The sequence below is a fragment of the Haliaeetus leucocephalus genome, unplaced genomic scaffold (assembly GCF_000737465.1).
Source record: "Haliaeetus leucocephalus isolate CR32 unplaced genomic scaffold, Haliaeetus_leucocephalus-4.0 Scaffold1, whole genome shotgun sequence".
NCBI classification, from domain to species: domain Eukaryota; kingdom Metazoa; phylum Chordata; class Aves; order Accipitriformes; family Accipitridae; genus Haliaeetus; species Haliaeetus leucocephalus.
In genome coordinates, this window is record NW_010972437.1 from 13,519,465 (window position 1) to 13,537,444 (window position 17,980).

General features: G+C 39.3%; 1 protein-coding gene across 1 annotated transcript in view; it reads right to left on the reverse strand.

Moving 5' to 3' along the window:
- CERS6 (ceramide synthase 6) overlaps positions 1–17,980 on the reverse strand; it is a 130,037-nt gene that overhangs the window by 111,216 nt on the left and 841 nt on the right. The gene's annotated exons all lie outside the window — the stretch shown is intronic.

Here is a 17,980-nt window from a genome sequence, read left to right on the forward strand (position 1 = left end):
TAAACTACCTGCTGAAATTATAGTGTACTCAAAAATCAAGCTGGAAATTACTTTTTCCTTAATTTATTTCAAAAGCTACCCAAACCAATGTTTTATGCAATTCAACAGCAGCTCTCAAGAACAGTCAAACTGTATTGAGTAAAGAAAGCAAAATTTTTCAGTTGTTTAAATTCCTTCTGTTAGATCATTAAAGCATCTTATGACTGATATTCTAATTAGAAACTTAACAGAAGATCTCCTTTATGAAATAGGTGTTTCTCAATAAGGAAATAAAAGTTTGTGGATTTCTTTCCTAAGCCTCAGTTATCAGGAAAACATAACTACCAGTCTTCCAGAGAACAACTCTTGTCCTTTATTGGGTTCTTGCCATAACGAACATCTGCTAAGTCTATAAATTAATTGCTGAAAACATCTTGTGCTTCTAGATGATCCAGGCAATCATAGCTGTTCTGGGTTACTAGAGAACATTACCATTTTTCTCTTTCACCAGGCACACATCCACACACACGTCCCCCTTTACAATATAGCATGAAGCAAGAACAATTATTTGGCATTATTTTTAATGTCATAAAATAAATCTTTAGTGCTATTCAAGTCATGAGAGCAGCACTCTAAGTTTCACTAGATGATTTAAGCAGTACTTTTTGTACCGTGACAGCCTAAGGATATGAAGGGTACCTCATCTAGCTGACTGAAAATGCTCTCTATCTTGAAATCAAGAATTCTTCTATCAATCTTCTTGCTGGGTCAACAGCAGAATTTGGCAGGCAGTTGCAATGTGCTCTTTCCAGTTCAAAGAAAAGGCTAGAGTCCACTTTAGAAAATTCTTTGCATGTAACAGTATTTCTCTTATTTCCCCACAAAAAGGTTCATCAGACTAAAATTTCACCTACTTGCTCCATCTTCAAGATCTCCCATTCTTCCTGGCTATATTGACATACTATGGTACATCACCTCATCTCATGGCCAGCTGCGATTGCTCTGTGCTTGGAGCTCTCAGTTCAGCAGTGAGAAATTGGCTTGGTTTAATACTAGTAACTTCTACAGATGGAAATCACCTACCTAATGAACATTTTATACAAATCTCCTGTATTTCCTTTTAGTGTTCCTGGTCTCACTGACCATTCAGGGCTCTGATGAATGATAAGGAACCAATCTCTTACCAAGACCTGCCAGACATATTTTCCAAGCAAACCTGGAAGTTTATTATTGACTTAATTTGGAAAGAGTAGCAAGGATGCTGTCTCTCCCAAATGGCAGATTTCTGGATGCCAACAGCAGAGATAAGCAGATACCAGACTGTAATCATTTTGGGTCACATTAGCCAGCTGGCATCTCTTTTCTTTCTTATTTGTAATCTGTGTTCATTAAAGATGCTGCAAAAAGGTGGGGGTGGTGCCTGGGCATGCAACACCCTTCCATGTAGGAGGGGACTGCAATGATACAAACACTATGGCTTTCTATTGCCTACTTAAAAAACAACAACAAAAAAGGTAAAATTTTAATTCTTCTTAAGAATTTTCAGATCTGTCCCATGCACAACTTGAGGGAGACAAATTACACATACAAGTCTTCTCCTTTCGTCGGGTAGAAGCATTCTCATATACCTTTGAATTTAAAAGTGTATCTGAAGGGAACAGTTGCAAAAGCACGTTGTTTCTGGTGAGAACAAACAAATGGGCATGCCTGGTTACACCGCATTCCTCCCAGGTGCACACACACGTCATGGTCATGTTTTCCCCCCCTCACACCATATCGTTAGTCTCACTCCCTTCTCCCATGCTCCAGAAAACATCTGTGTGCTTCTTCCAATTCTACCATTCTATTCATTCCCACTTCTGGACCTCAACCTCTCCATTAACAATTTTTACATAGCAAGTACAGGACGAGTTTGTGGAGTAATTGGTTCCCTAAACTTTAAGTTCCAAGTAAGCAACAGAATTGTCAAGATACTGAAGAGCAGCAGATTGTCACAGCACAGCTATGTGGTTGCTGCATTGTATCTCCACAAAAATTATTTGCATTACTCACACATATGAGGGGGTTGACTTGTCGTGATCTGTCATTTGAGATGCAAATATTTATTGATGGCACAGAAGTATTCCTACTTTGGGGTTTTTTACTCATTATTTTAACACCGTTAGTTAAGAGGCTTTGGAGCACCAAAAATCACTCAGCCTGTTCTGTAGCAGGACCAAAAGAACTTACATTTTATCACTATTTCATTTATACCATAAATAATCCAACTGCAGGATCAAGATCTAAACCTAAAACTATGAGCTGAGAGCTGAAGTACACTGCAGTAGTGTGTCATAAATAAAGCCTGAGAGTAAATCAAGTCCTTAATTAAAATTACAATTATAGGGCAATAACTTTGTAAATACTAACTTTTTATATCCTGTCCTAAATAGCATTCAGGTGTTGAAAAGCAATATTAAAATATAGATTTTTATGCATTCCAAAATTTATTTCTTCTTAGCTGAATAAAGAGGACACATCCCTTTGGCAGAGCAGTGCCACGCACAGGAGCCCTCCTCTACTGACAGATCTTCATGCCAAGCGCTATACTGCGCTTCCATAGAAAAGCATCAGCATTTCCTTCTGCCAGTTTTCCAGCTTTACACAGCCTTATTACACACAGCCAGCTACACAGCCATCATATTATTATTCAGACCTTTCTCAACTGTTCATATGCATTAAGTCCCCTTTACAGACCTGCATCTCAAAACACCCTTTTGGAACAGGCAAATATTATATCATCATCATCATCATCACTATTATTATTATATTTTCAATACAATTTTAGAGGTAAGGAATGAGGAAGGAAGAAAACCCAACCCTGTGTATGACTTCTGGACACACTGTAAATGGATGGCAAAACAAGGCGATACCATTAAAAATAAGATAGTCTGACAGTTTAGACTTTCCTACCGTGAAGAGTATTTCTTTTGTTTCTTTTAAGTAATATGCTGGAAAATTTCCCAGCAAGACAATATTTAAGAAGCTATGGAGAAGTAAAAAGAGCAAACTCTCCAGTGGCTGCTAGAGCTTGCAGCTGCAATGCCTTTTTTCAAGATTTGGGTTCTCCAAACCAGATTTCTTTTAAGGACTCGCACAAGTTCTGCATGTTTTGTAGTTAATTTCATCTTGTTTCAGGTCTCTCCTTGTCAAAGCAGGAATGAGACTGATCAATGGCATTTCTTTGGAAGCGGATGCTTTGTACAGTTGATGGCAATTGTCGTTCACTGGGACCTTATACTTAGTCTTATTTAAGAGATGGAGAGAAAAATATCCTAGAAAGCTCAAGTGTGAAGATGAAATTTTCCATCTTCCTTCTTCCCCTCTATCTTCATTTATCCCAGCCACATTTTGAAGTTATTCCAGACCAGAAGTAACTGCACCTATAAGACTGTAAACTGTCCAAGGGGAAGGGGGTTTAGGAGTTCAGCAGAATGGCTCACCTTGCAGTAAGTTCTGAAAACTTTTTGCTATTTTTGATAGTTCTCATTAAACAATGTGAAAACATTTTAGAAGCAAGAAGCAGTTACTGTTCTTACGCTCATATTATAAAAAAGGATCCCAGGCCCCAAGACTACATAACAGATCACTCAAAATAATCAGCAGAGAACATGAGCATGCTAATTTTCAGTCCTCTGCTTTACTGTTAACACTCAAAGTTAGACCTCCTGAGGCCAGGAACCTTGCTCTTTCAGTGTGAACGGCAAGACCAGACCAGGATACTTCCAATCGCTGCCCCACAGGCTTGTGGAGGCTCTGGAGGATGCAGAGCCCACTTCTGTGATTAAGCTTTCTGGTTGGTAACTGCTCTTCTGTGAGCAAAGCTCAGGGGGGACATTTGCCAAGCCTTCACTTTGAGTTTGGTTAAAGGGGAACTGTAAGAAAATACAGGATGGATCCAGTGTGGTCCATTTTCCTATTCATTATGCAAGTGTACTCATTCAGAGGCCTCTTTATGTCATTCAGTATAAATAAATACCTGCAGCACTACCAGGCAAGGCAAAAAGAGCACCCTGTTGTGAAGCAGAGTGGGAGACTTGTTAAGACAGTTTTGGAGGTCATTATTATAACCTATTTAAAATCCACGTGTACACACACACCCAGTTGTACTCTCTAAATCACAAAATCACCACATCTGGAACAAACATAATCATCATTAAGGATGACACTTTTCTTTTTCTGTTTGTGTGTAATCAACAGAGCTCTTAATAGATGCTTACATTGTAACTCGGGCAGTGACTACAGTTTACATAGAACACCTGGGTTGGCATTAAGCTGCTTGCCACTCAGACTGACAGCAACACAGTTGCAGCACAGTACCTGTTAGGGCAACCCCAAGATACTCCTTCCAGGCCACCCTACACTTGCTGGCAGGCGCTACAACCACTGCACAGATGTATCAGACCTTCTTCTCCACCACGAAGTAGCTTTGTGCAAGAGCAGACCCAGGGCAGGACACAAGAAAGCTGTCTACAAGGTGCTTACTAGTAGCCTGTCACCAAGTTGCAGACCTGATGCCTTAAGTCAGGACTAGAGATGCTCTTGTTCAGAAGGGACTGAGGGAAGGAGTAGCAAGGCTATCAAGTGATCCCCTTGACTGACCAATCACCTTACACCATGCAGAAGCAGAGGCCCACATCCTACTCTGTCAAAAAAGGATAAGTCTTTCTAGTTAACATCAAATGTTAACTAACCTTCTATGATCAAGATTTTCAGACAGAACAATACTCCATGGGTACATACGTACTACTAGTCCCGAAAAAAATGGGGGAGGGAGAAAATGTGGCACTTAATCAAGGAAAGAAAAATGCAATTTAAAAAAAATAATAATTTTTTATATATATATATATATATCTTCTTGATTTCTACCTAGGTGTACAGATTGAATGGCTTCTGCTTCTTAATTACTAAAACAGTAATCAGATAGCTACATATGACCATTCATAATGACATACAATTTCTGGTCTTTCATACAAGTTTTATGCTGATATAACACCAGAACTCAGCAGAAGCTATTTTGTAATTTATTTTGGCAGAAGATCAGATTCAGGACTTTTGTGAGTAAATAAATCACATTCAAGAGTAATATAGACCCTCAACTTGTATAAATCAGTCTGACCACCCTCAAACAAACTGTGATTTATACCACCAGCAGACCTTACTATATGCAAATAATCAAATAAGACTGTGTGACAAAGCTGTCTTTATGCATGTAATACAGTTTCACAAAATTAATGCACTCTTTACATTAAAATTCATGTAGGAAAGCAAATGCTAATATTACGAGAGAGACAGCTCATCTGATGTAGGGACTCCAGGATGTTTCATAGGAAACTGTAGGAAGTCATTGGTTAGGGAGCATGAAAAACCCTGACCACTGTAATCTTATTTTTTCCATGTATGACTTAAGATTTACTGGTCCATGTGCAGCAGGCAGGCCTAAAGCTTTGGAAGAGATTCACAGGATCCCCAGATGAAGTTAATACAAGTCTGAAAGAGAAGACCAGATGCAAGTGGTAACACCTGGATTCCAAAGACCATTTTTATATATGAAGATGAACTAATCTAGCATTTTATCTGGAATCTCTACATGGAACTATATCAACGAGAAGAAAAGATAAGATGCTGGAAACTACTGCCTTGGATTTTCATTCCAACAATGCTTCCTCAAGACAGCAGGCCACCAACATGAACAAACAAAAATAAAATCAAACAACAATCCATAATAACACCTTCCTATTCTGGTCAAGAACTAAAGTCAGCCAGTTATTCAAGGGAAGCAAAGGTCCTTTGGAGATTGCACACAAAGCACTGGATATGGAGGACTGAAATTAAGGTTACCTTCTCCTTGTTCTGTGAATCACTTTATGGACCATATTGCTGGCAACATCCTTGCTTTGATAGCTACCTCCTTCTCTGTATATGGTTTCTGTTCATGTTGTGCTCCAGTCTGAGAGCTGAGAGAGGATGGCAGATTATATAGCAGATAACGTCATTTTCTTAGTCAATGCACTTGGTTTATTTCCAAACCATTTTTCAGGGAATATTTCCTTGTATGGATACAGGACTTTGTAGAAAGAAAACGTGAAAGAAGCTATGATTTTTCCTAATAAACACTTTGAGGGTTTTGTGATTAAGATGACCAACGTATTCTTTTTCCACCAAACCAAGAAAGATCCTTGATAAAATTAGGATCAGCTTGAAACCCTTCCCCAGCCCAAACCCGTCTTCCTACATATCAATGCACTCAGCGGGCCTTCCTCTATGGCTGCTTTTACAATTAAATGCCATTTTAAAAGCTAAGTTAGGAGTCTGTAATACTCTTACCACTGCTCTTCAATAAAGGTGCAATGGAAGAGCAGCTCACCTGAATGACAGAGTCACTACACGCTCCAACAGCGCTGAAGAGGGGCAAAAGACTTTGCTTCCTCTCTATTTCAGTTGCTGCCTCTTCCATACACAAGAGCTGGGCAGCGATGGACAAACCTCAAGACAGAAACTCCAGATTTCCCTTTGCCACCAGCAGCTCTGCAAAACATCATGCATGAATAGACAGCTTTTGTTCAAAGGGGGGGAAAATAATCAACAAAATGGCAAATAAAAAGAAAAAAATAAGATGGGAGCAGATGCAGGACAAGAAAACATTTCTGGGGCATAATGCATAGCAAGAAATACTGGAATAAACCTTAATTTTAATCTAAATATGAGACATGTGAGGGAAATTTATTTTGAGATGGGGGCACAGCTATAAGATGTGAAATGAGAGAGTTAAGTGTCATAAATCATATGCTTTGCCCCCCCAAAATGTATTCTTTTTGAATCATTAATAGGGAGCTTCCATAGCAGATGTGAAACAATCAGAATCCTAAATTCTACCTGTATATTCATACAGACCTGGTGCTTCAAAGATGTGATGGCTGTCATGTTTCGAGTTACAAATGAAAGCATGGTAATAAAATAAAAACAAACAAAAAACCCTGTACCACCACTAAATCCACCCTCCAGAATAGGGAAAATGATTTAACTACAATGCCCTTAGAAGTAAGTGTAAAAGCAAATGCTTCAAGATAACTTTGCAGTTTTCTACTCTTTAAGGCACCTTACTTAAGAGATTTGTTATTAGTATCTAAAGCTCTAAGCCACTCTGGTATTATGCCTAAAGTATTCCAATCAGGAAACAAGGCAAAACACAAGTAATGCTACGGTGATGGATACAAAGTGCTACTTTCTCTTCAAACCTTGAAGTCAGCTCTCAATGGAAGAGTAAGCAAGATGAAGTAGTGTTCTTCCATTTCTGCTAGTGCACTTTTCATCTTGACAACTGAAGGTAAACGTCAGACTAGAGGTTTGAGCTTGTGCCATAATTCTAGCAAACCGTCAGCCTATTTTCAAGAAAATCAACCTGTTCAGAGATTTTTTTTTTGTTAAATAAAATAAAATACAAAACAAAAACCACAACGAAACCTTCTGCACGCCATGCGTACAGATACAAACTGAGTAACTCTTAAGAACTGGTCAAGAATGTATGCTTCTGGAGGCTGAAAATGCTACAGAGATTTATTTTTTATCTCTACATCGTTGTCTTGTAACCAGACCCATTTATCAGTGCTGGCTGAAAGTCAGGACATCTGTTCCTGATGAAATTTTGACATTTCTAATTTCCATTTCATTCCAAACTGGAAGAAAAGCAAATATTTTTCACATTTCCTATAAATGCTGTAGAAAATAACAATTCCAGGTTAGGACACACACGAGTTCCTCTAATTAGGATCAAGAGTTCCTCCAATTAGGATACAGGGTGCATTTCTTCTGTCAAATATCAAACTGTTTCATTATCACACTAACAACTGACATTTTGAAATATCTCATTTTCTAGACCAGTCTATATTTATAGCTGCTGTTAAAGATTTTCTTTTTATTTAATAATTTGATGTGATGCCACTGTGATATACAAATTACTCCGTCACACACATGTACATATATATTTCCAACTATACATATATTACCTATATAAACAATTAGTGAATGTGGAACTGAAGACTGGCTTCTCTTGGTTTTTTCCTAAGACTGATTTGCTCTTATTATCTTGAACACAAAGGGAATAAAAGCTTTTCCAGTAAGGCATGTGATCACTGTTCCCCATCTTCTAAGCACCTCTTTCTGTGAATTTTTTTCGAAAACAAAATTATCTTGAACATATTGCAGTGTGGAGAAGAATCAACTTAAGGGGAACAAAACTAAAATTATCCTCAAAATTGCCTGGTATAATCAAATTTAATGCTGTAGGAGACTCAAAGTATTGATCCTAGAAGGGAACAGAATGTGTTTATATCACAGCAACTCAGACTTCATTTTGGGTACCCACAAGGTAATTCCTGTCTTAGGTAGAGGAGGTCCACGTCTATTTCTTGATTTACATCCCGTCTGCTCACATGCCAGACTACAATAAAATCAAAAGACCCATTCTACAGCAAATGGAAAATCCAGATGTCTATTCAACCAAGTGTTATGTGTCCTGCACTAATTAAGTTTCTCCTGCAGGCTTACAGAGAACATCAACCTAATCCTCACCTATTCAGGTTTCCAATACAGTTTACAAACTTCATACAGACATAGGATCCCGTGAGCCCCTTGGAGCCGTGCACTGGAAAAGCATGCCATTTAGTGAGGTTTATGATTTCACAGAATCACTGAGGTTGGAAAAGACCTCTGGAAATCACCGAGTCCAGCCCCCTACTCACAGCACAGTCAACTAGAGCAGGACCATGCCCAGCTGGTTTTTGAGTATCTCCACCACCTCTCTGAGTAACCTGTTCTAGTGTTTCACCACCATCCCAGGAAAAAGTTTAAACATGTTTAAACAGAATTTCCTGCATATCAATTACTTGTTGCCTCTTGTCCTTTCACTGGACACCACTAAGAAGAGTCTGGCTCTGCCTTCTTTACTCTCCCTATCAGGTATTTGTACACACTGGTAAGAACAGCCCTAGCTCTCTCAGCTTCTCCTTGTATGTCAGATGCTCCAAATCCTTAATCACCTTAGTGGCCCTTCACTGCCCTCACTCCAGTATATTCACGTCTTGTAGATGGGAGACCAAAACTGGACTCATCACTCCAGACATGGCCTCACCAGTACCAAGTACAAGGAATAATCCTTTCCCTCGACCTGCTGGCAACACTCTCCCCAATACTGCTGGTGCATTTCTGGCTCATGTTCAACCTGTTGTCCACCAGCACTCTCAGGACTCCATTTGCAGTTCAATTTGTCATAATCATGTCTGTGCAATCACTGCAAAGTTAATTTAGTACAAAGGGTGTTGTAATCCTGGGGAGCGTTTGGCGCTGGAACTGTTTATATTTTCAGGCTACTCTCTTATCATATCAGTTCTCTCCCTTCTCTCATACTAGGTGTGTGGGAAAAGTTGACAGATAAGTATCAACCACCCAATTACCACCCAATTATTGCTTCAATACATACAAAACACACTCCTGCTTGTGGTCTAACCACTTGCTTTTCTTTTTCTCAACGGCCTCTTTCCAACATGATGCTGGTAAGAGGAATAAGTACTCCCAACTGGACCTGATCATGCTTTGGACAACCGCAAGTAGTAAACAGCAGGACGTTCAAGAAAATCTGATGGACAACTACAGAAAAGCTTGTCAACAGGCATGTTCCCACTCATGACCCACTCATTACCTAAAACTTTGTTTTCAACAGAAGCAACTGGTCTCACCAGTTGCAAGGGGGATTCTGGTCTTGATGACTCACTGGTCTCATCTGCTACAGCAGTGCCCAAGAAAGCCACAGCCCTGACAGTCAGCTGGTGAGAGGCTGGAGCCCTCCAAGGTCCCCAACTGAGCAGGTCTCGTCCTGGTTGAGAAGTGCGTCAGAGGAGCTCACCATCACCTGAGTTCACTCACCACTCCCAAAATGTCTCAGCTCACTTTTCATTTCACGTAGATGTAATTTTGTCTGCTTTATCACACTGTAATTTAGACTAACATTCCATGTTTATGCTGCCCACCTACAAAGTTTCAGCAGCTGCCATGTCAAGGCTAACTTCTGTACTTCTTAAGGAACATATCTTGTTCAGACTGACCCCTTCACGATGGCACAACAGACAGTTTGTCTCCAGCTATGTGGACCACTGCATTTCTCAGCAACAGATACATCACACAGTCACAACAGACACAGGCAAAAGCAAGCACCAGGGATATTACAGTGTACCACTCTAATCTTTTCACATTACTCACTTTTGTGATCAACTGCTTTTGAGTAAGCAGGGTCTCTTTACTTTGCACTGTACAACACACACTTATTTCCAAATAAGCAATTGCCTGCCACCACATGAAAGCATCTCTCACTAGCCTAGGCAGTTATGCTCATTTGTACCATCTGTCCAGGTAGACAGTATTGGTGCAAAAGCAGCTTTCATAGTTCAAAGTTCTGTATAACTACAGGATGCCAAACATCATAGCAAAGTAGAAGCTGAGAGTAGCCTCTGCTTCCACTCTCTTCTCAGTAAGGATGAGAGTCCCAGAGACATAGTACATGACAGTCCCAGTGAAAGTTCAGGTATCTATACAACGTCATATAGAACTGAATTCAGTCAGCAACAGAGGCAAAAAGGGAGTGAAGAGATCCCAATTCCAAAGTGAGGATTTCAGCATCATTTCTATCAAGCCCTCTTCTCCTTCTGCTTACAGAACTAAAAAACATTAAGTTTATCCCGGAGGATGGCATGTGATGACACCACTTGTAATAAATAAAAGAGCCACTTTTCCTCTGGGTCACCCCATTACTGTTAAAAATAGAGCAACTAGCCTGTTACAAAGTATAGGCAAATACTACTGCATGCACAAATACTTGTACAGCCTCAGGAATAGAAGATTGTATGCCAGTGAACACCCTCTGGACTCTAACCTCTGGTTTTTTGCACCAGTGTTAACTATGTCAGCTAGATATTTTTTTTTTATATATATAGTACTATAGATATTCCCCTCCATCCCTACAGGAGAAACCAAGACAGGGAAGATACTATTAAAAGGAGGCTTTTACCACACTCATACTGAGAAAAAAATGCAAGTGATTTAGATATATTGCTTTAACCATCCTAGTGTGACCTGCAAGTACAAAGAAGGCTTTTCATTGTTTTAGACCAAACTTTAAAGGGCATGATTTATAATATTAAAATGAGGTTTAGGTTAGTGAACTTGAAAGATACTTCATTAATACCAGGTAGCCTGGAGAACTTTAGCATTCTATTCCTCCCCATGCAAAAGGTAACTTGGATTAATAGCCGATATACAAATATATATATTTCTTACATATTATAAAATACACAACATGGCTAACTGGATGTTATGCTTCTTTACGGCTCTTAGACATTCTTAGTAACTGTACAGACAATTACCTTGAGAGTTAAAATTTGATTATGCTACATCAGTAAAAGTTACATGAGGCTTCACAATTGCTCAGCAGTATGAAAGCTTACCAACAGCAAAATTTGTGACTATGAGAGGTATTAACTACATAGGAGAAAAATCATTACAGTTTACCCTCTGCTTTTGGTACAGAAGTTACAGCTTTGTGTTACAGGCATTATGAAAACTATCTCTAAGATTATAACTGGCTATGCTAAATACTCCAGCTTTCCCACCTACACCACAATTTGACTACTTCAGAATAACCAGAAAGGTATCATCCTTGCGAGAAATTGATAGATGCCAGATGGTGTAGAGTTAGTCTTCTGTAAGGACCATGTGCTAAAAAGACTTCCTCACAGAGGATGAAAGTTCTCAGCCCATCTGATTGTCAGAAACTTTGCTCGCTTTAAAGCAAGAGATCAGTGATTCCTCCTCTTTCAAGTGATCAGAGATCCACACATTTCTCTCCCTTTCCCTTGACCTGGATGCCCATCCCTCCTGCACCCCCAAAACCCGTAAGTGCTCAATGAGTGAAGGGAGTCACTGGTGTGGGAGACCACAGAGCAATCAAGGTGTTAGATAAACACCTCCAAGGAACTGTTGATACACTTCATATGCATCTGACTGTCCATAAGATGCCAACTACAGTCTTAAGCATACTACTGAATATTATATAAGGTTACATCACTTAATGAAACCTACATACTTTTATGCTGTAATTTTAACTTTCTTTTCAAAACTCCAAGACCACTTTGAGACAGGCACAGAAACCCCAAATACTAATTAACTGTCAAACTACTGTAGGCATGTAATACTTAACAACTGGGGAAAAAAAGAAAGAAACCAACAAAACACAAATATGGTCAAGTAAGCACTGTTCAGCTTAGGCATCCCCTTCCTCTCTACCCTGTTGACAGATAACAGAGATAGAGTCAAGGGAACAGACTTCCCCAAATGTTAATTTACTAAATACTTTGTATGGACTAATAAGACACTGGTCTGCAGATGTGTAGAAAGAGGCAGCATACCAGAAGCTCCTCCTTTTCTGAGAACAAATTCTTAGCAAATGCCTGTTAATTAGAGGCAGAAGTAGGAGCAACCAAAAGAGTCAAAGGCAATTTGGATCCAACCGTGCAATTACAGGAATACAGGCAGGAACCAAATAGGAGTTTCTAACAGTAACTGGAACCTGCACTCAGACAAAACCCCACTAATGGCAGCTCTGCCCCAGTAATAAGCTCCCAGTACCCACTAGTGACCTAGTACCCACTGAAACCTTTCCCTCAGCTGAGCTGTGGTTTGGCTGTCATAATTCCGTCACCTGGATATTTTTGAAATCAGTTTTAATGGCATTCTCTACTGGAACTCAACACATATTTCCCATTTAACTCCCAATTTTAAGATTGGCACTAACGTGCACCTATAAATGATCCTTTATGAAGGACATTTAAATAGTATGTATTTTATCCACTCTTACCTTCTTTTAAAGGAATGCTCTCAGCTTACATCTGAACATACAACTACATTACAAAACAGAGATGTGTACCAGCCAACACAGACACCGTCAAGGTGGGTGAGTGTACACCACATTGGTCAGGGCTAGTGAGACAGAGCTCCATCCATGCCAAGGCAGACAATGGCTCTCCAGGTAAAAAAAATCATTTTGTTGTCAGATATTGAATTGTGTTAGTGGCTGAAGCTCAAACACTGCAACCCTAGGAAACAAAAACTGTTTACATAAAGGAAAATATAAATGACAGAAAATTAATAACTAATGAAAAGAAACACAGAGAAATGGATACTACAATCAGCGAGAGAGAAATTTATTTTAAAGCTATATACTGCTAATGCTCTATTGTTACTATTTTAAAAAGAAATTGCTTAAAGTTTAAAAAAAAAAAATCGCTTTTTTTGTTATTTTCTTTATATCGCCTGTGTCTTTTCATAGGAAGTTACCAATTCCAGTGTCCTATTCCATTTCAACTGAATTAAGCAGTTATTAAATAGTAATCAAGCAAAAAAAGACATTAGAGGCCATCTTATGAAAAAAAGAAATTATAAAAAAACATAAAGAAAAAAAACGGAGAAAGTTATTGCCAGTGAACACATGCATCTACTTACACACAAATGACTTATACCTGAACAATCAGATTTTGCTTAACACACAGGGAACTAAGCAAGAAATCTACACATATCACAGCCTACAAACAGGTTTTGATAGAAATAACAATCATTGCCCCACCCAACATCCCCAGATGAGGTTTTGGGCTGCTGGAAATGCACCAAGTTTGTACAGCCTCTTCCAACTACTGTATCCTGTCTAGCCTCCTTATTGCTGTAAGGAAGCACCGATACTAGATATCTTAGGGATTATGAAAATCAAATTTGTATGTATACACCACATACCAGAAACACTTGCAAGACTTTAATGTATTGTCACCTGAATTAATTTTTATAGTTAGCAAAATATATATATATATATATATACACACACACACACGTGCACACACACAGTCATTGTATTATGTCACCCTGATCCACTTGGAATTCCCTGGTCCAGTGTGTCATACTAAATGAGAGTCAGTTGAGGTTACCTTTGAGGCTGAATTATCATTATAAAAGCAAAATGTCATACAAAAGCCATGAATTTCCATATGCTCAATGTCTAGAGTACCTTGATCTGACTGATAGTAAATGATGAGGCTGGCTCAGTTTAAATCAGCACAGCTGGAAGGCTGTTCCTATACATAATCAAGCAATCCCTGACCATATGAGCCATTCCATCAACTGAGGAATATCAGCTTCACCTCTGAGAACTGCGGCCACCCCCCACCCCGTCAAGGCCAGAGAACAATAAAGGCATTTTAAGCCTGATTTGCAGATTTACGGAGCGATCTCATTAGATCTGAGCCCAAACTGCTGCTTACAAGGTGAGGGAAATAAAGTATACCGCAACTACAATGCAAAGATGAGATATGAGAAATTTCAGTAGATGAGCCAAGTGTAAAGAAAGCAGTAATATCAGATTACTTGACTCAGAAGATTGCTGGACCATATCAGAAATCTGTGTAGTCAGCACTTCTTTTGGAGGATTCAGCCAACTTGTCCCTTGAGAGAAGTCCCTAAAGCAGAGGTGTATTACCCTCTTGTTTTGTGTCCAACAAGCACACCGATTGCTGAGCAAACATTGTTTTCATATAACCACAGGCCCCTCACAGAGGACGTGCTTGGGAGGATAGGAAAGGATGCTGTTACTGAGCAGCGAGGTCTAGCACAGAGGGTGAAGAGCTATGTGATCCCATAAAAGAAAAAATTTATTTGCCCAGAATAGCAGATGTTTCTTTATCTTTTTAGGCCAACCAATCAGAACTACAACACCCTGCTATTAGCAAGACCATTTTCAATTCAGCTTTAACCTGTCTTGCCCACACTAGAACTGGAAAGGATCCGGGGAGAAAGACACTGGTATTATTGAGAACTTATGTTATCTCCTTAAAGCTGAAGGTGTTGTATAGTACAGGAGGGGATCCTTAATTGCTTACATGCCTTTAAAAAAATAGTAAGTCAGAAAAAATGGATGGATACTATGAAGAAGTATGTCCCCACATTACCACTGCATTGCTAAACTCCTGCCATCTTCCAAATTACTAGGTAACACTATCTTTGCACTTAGTTATTATAGTTTTTTAAAATGTACTTTGTGTTTAAAGAAAGAGATGAATGAGAAGGAAGGGAAAAGAGAAAAGGCTGTTAAGGTATTTTAGCACCTCATCCATAACTATGATGGCCTCAGCAGATAGATCCACTAAATCTCATGTTTATGAGATTATACCTCAGAGCAAAGCTTATTTCAAGAGCACCCATCATCAGATCCAACTGCTGAAGCGATTCAGCGTACACTTAATGTTCTAATCTACTTTTTTCCTTTCATTCAAGAGTGCTGGTCAGGGATGGCAGGAAAAGAAAATCAACAAAAAGTATTTTATTTGGAAGGAAAAAAAAAAAGAAAAAATATTTCAGAAGCATCTAGATTCTCTTCTTGACTTGGTTAATTGATTTGTCAAACCAGTAACAAAAAAAAATCCCAACAGGATTAACTGTTAATAATAGGTGAATATGTATAGAACAAAATTCCTAAGTTCCGTCTTTTCAATTGCACCTGCAAATACGTACGTACAAATATATATGTATATACAATATAAATATATATATAAATGAAGTCAACTTTAAATCCTTAGCATGACAAGTTTTATCCCTCAGACATATCAAGAACTTTGTAAGCAAAGACACATGAAGTCCAAATCACAGCTCCCCCTGAACCACATTTCTTACTATTGTGAAGATCCATGGAGTTAGTCACCCTTCATAGCAAGGGAAGTAAACCCATACTGCTTCAGCAGCCTAGCAGTCAGCTGCTGTGAAGGAGTCTGAAAATAATGGATATAAAATACTTAATCAGGTCTTAACACCTTGTGGCTGCTTACCTACCAGTATAAACAATTACAAGGGCACCTGTATTATGTATCTTAGAAAACAAAATAGAGAATAAACTGATGTTACAAATATTGCACTACAACCACGGGTTTAACCTGGTTGGTTTTTTTTTAATGTATTACAGCACCTATTTTTATTCTTTTCTTCGGTTGCCACCATCTGCAAAAGCTTGTTCCATGATGTAGCACGTACAACATCAGTCATCCACAGCTTGAGTTTTGAAAGGAAAAAATGTAGCTGTTTTAATACACAGAAGAATGAAAAATTATCAGTTTAACAGATATTCCTCTCTTTTCCCTTCTAGATCTTGTATAGCTTTATCAATTGAAATAATTGCAAGCACATTAATTATGTGCATGAGACATTTCTGTGGCTCCCAAGCAAAGCAGAGGTCTGACAAAATACATTACTAATGAGCAATAATAAAGTCAAAGACAATCCCACGATTTGATCTGTGGAAGTGGGTCCAGTCACTTTTGCTCAGCCTGCTTTAATAAAATGCCCTACATGAAAAATCACAATTGTACCATGCCATGTGGATTAACCCCACACAAAACAGCCTGATACTACTCTCACAGTGGAGTTTTGCAATTGATTTGAAATTAAAAAGGAAAAAGTACATACTTAAATAATTGTTAATAAAACCTCTTTGGGGGTCTCTCACCTACTATCAGGCTAGCAGAACACATTTCCAGATCTAAATTTCAAAAGTAGCCCAATGAATATAAGAGAATTATGAAAACGTACTGATTTTTCTCATCTGTATAACTAACACTTAAAAATATAATGTACTGTAAAATTAAAAATTACTTTAATTGAATGAAGAAAAATAACCAGAGGAAGTGGATACAAACTACTAAATAATCAGAGTAGCTTCTATAACGCTAACAACAGCCACATCAGAACTAGCAGAAACATGATTGTAAGTTTAGGCTGAAATTGTCTGACTAACTGTTCCTCCATCTAAACACAGCCCTGCTGCGATACATATTGCAGTTCAGATGGCAAGGGATGCAACATCACATACCCACTTTCAGCGCTTGAAAGTACACATTGTACAGACTGCAAATGAGAAAAAAAAAACCCTAGTCACTAATGATTTGACATTATCTAAATAATACTTGGCACTCAAATTGTAACTATATTGCAGTATTTAACTTAGGATAAGTGTTTAAATTAACTTTTGATAACCTCAGATTTTCAGGCAGACCACAAGTTTTGCTGTCTTTTTCAGTAAATCTGTAGAGCAACACAGAAGTTAACAACGGCCCACGACAGCTCATTTTTCAAAACCAATAAGGTCCTCTCAACTGAGTCATGAAAACAGCCAAGTTTTTCACAAACCAACATCCCAGGTGCCATATTCTAACCAGGGTGAGGGAATGCTTAGATGCGGAGTGCTAACCTGACAGATCGGCTGTTTCATCATTTTTAAAGCATCTTTATAGCCTTTCTCTGGCGTGTGGTAACTACTGGTCTTCCTTTATCTTCCTCGACTACCCTAACAGCATTGCCTAGGAAGACAGCACTGAAAACACGTAGGTGTTGGCATAGGGAATCATTCTTTTGTTCTCTGCAGATGGAGGGAACACCACCTTTGTCAGGCAGCACAGAAGCGTGCGCGAGCGAGCAACCCACTTCGCTTCAGCTGCCTCCCCATGACGGGCGGCCTCTGTTAAATACCCGTCAGGAAACACTCACAGACAATAAACAAATAGTCATCGCTGACCAATCACTAGTCTGACGTCTTGTGTTTAAATACGCATATGTATCTGTATGTTTGTGAAACGGGCATTCAGCAGTCTCAAAGAACGGCGAGTTTGGTTCGGCAACGAACAGCGTCCGGAGCGCTTCTTCCCTAGGATCGATCCTGCCTCCTGGCAGCGCCTGGGGAGGGCTTCCGACGCGAGGCACGGACCGGTCGCGCCGCTACCACACACGCCGGCCAAGCAAAACTCTGCTCAGCCACACGACAGCGCCCTCCCCTCAGGCCGGTGCCCACCATCCACCTCCCGCGCCGACCCGACGCCCGGCCGTAACG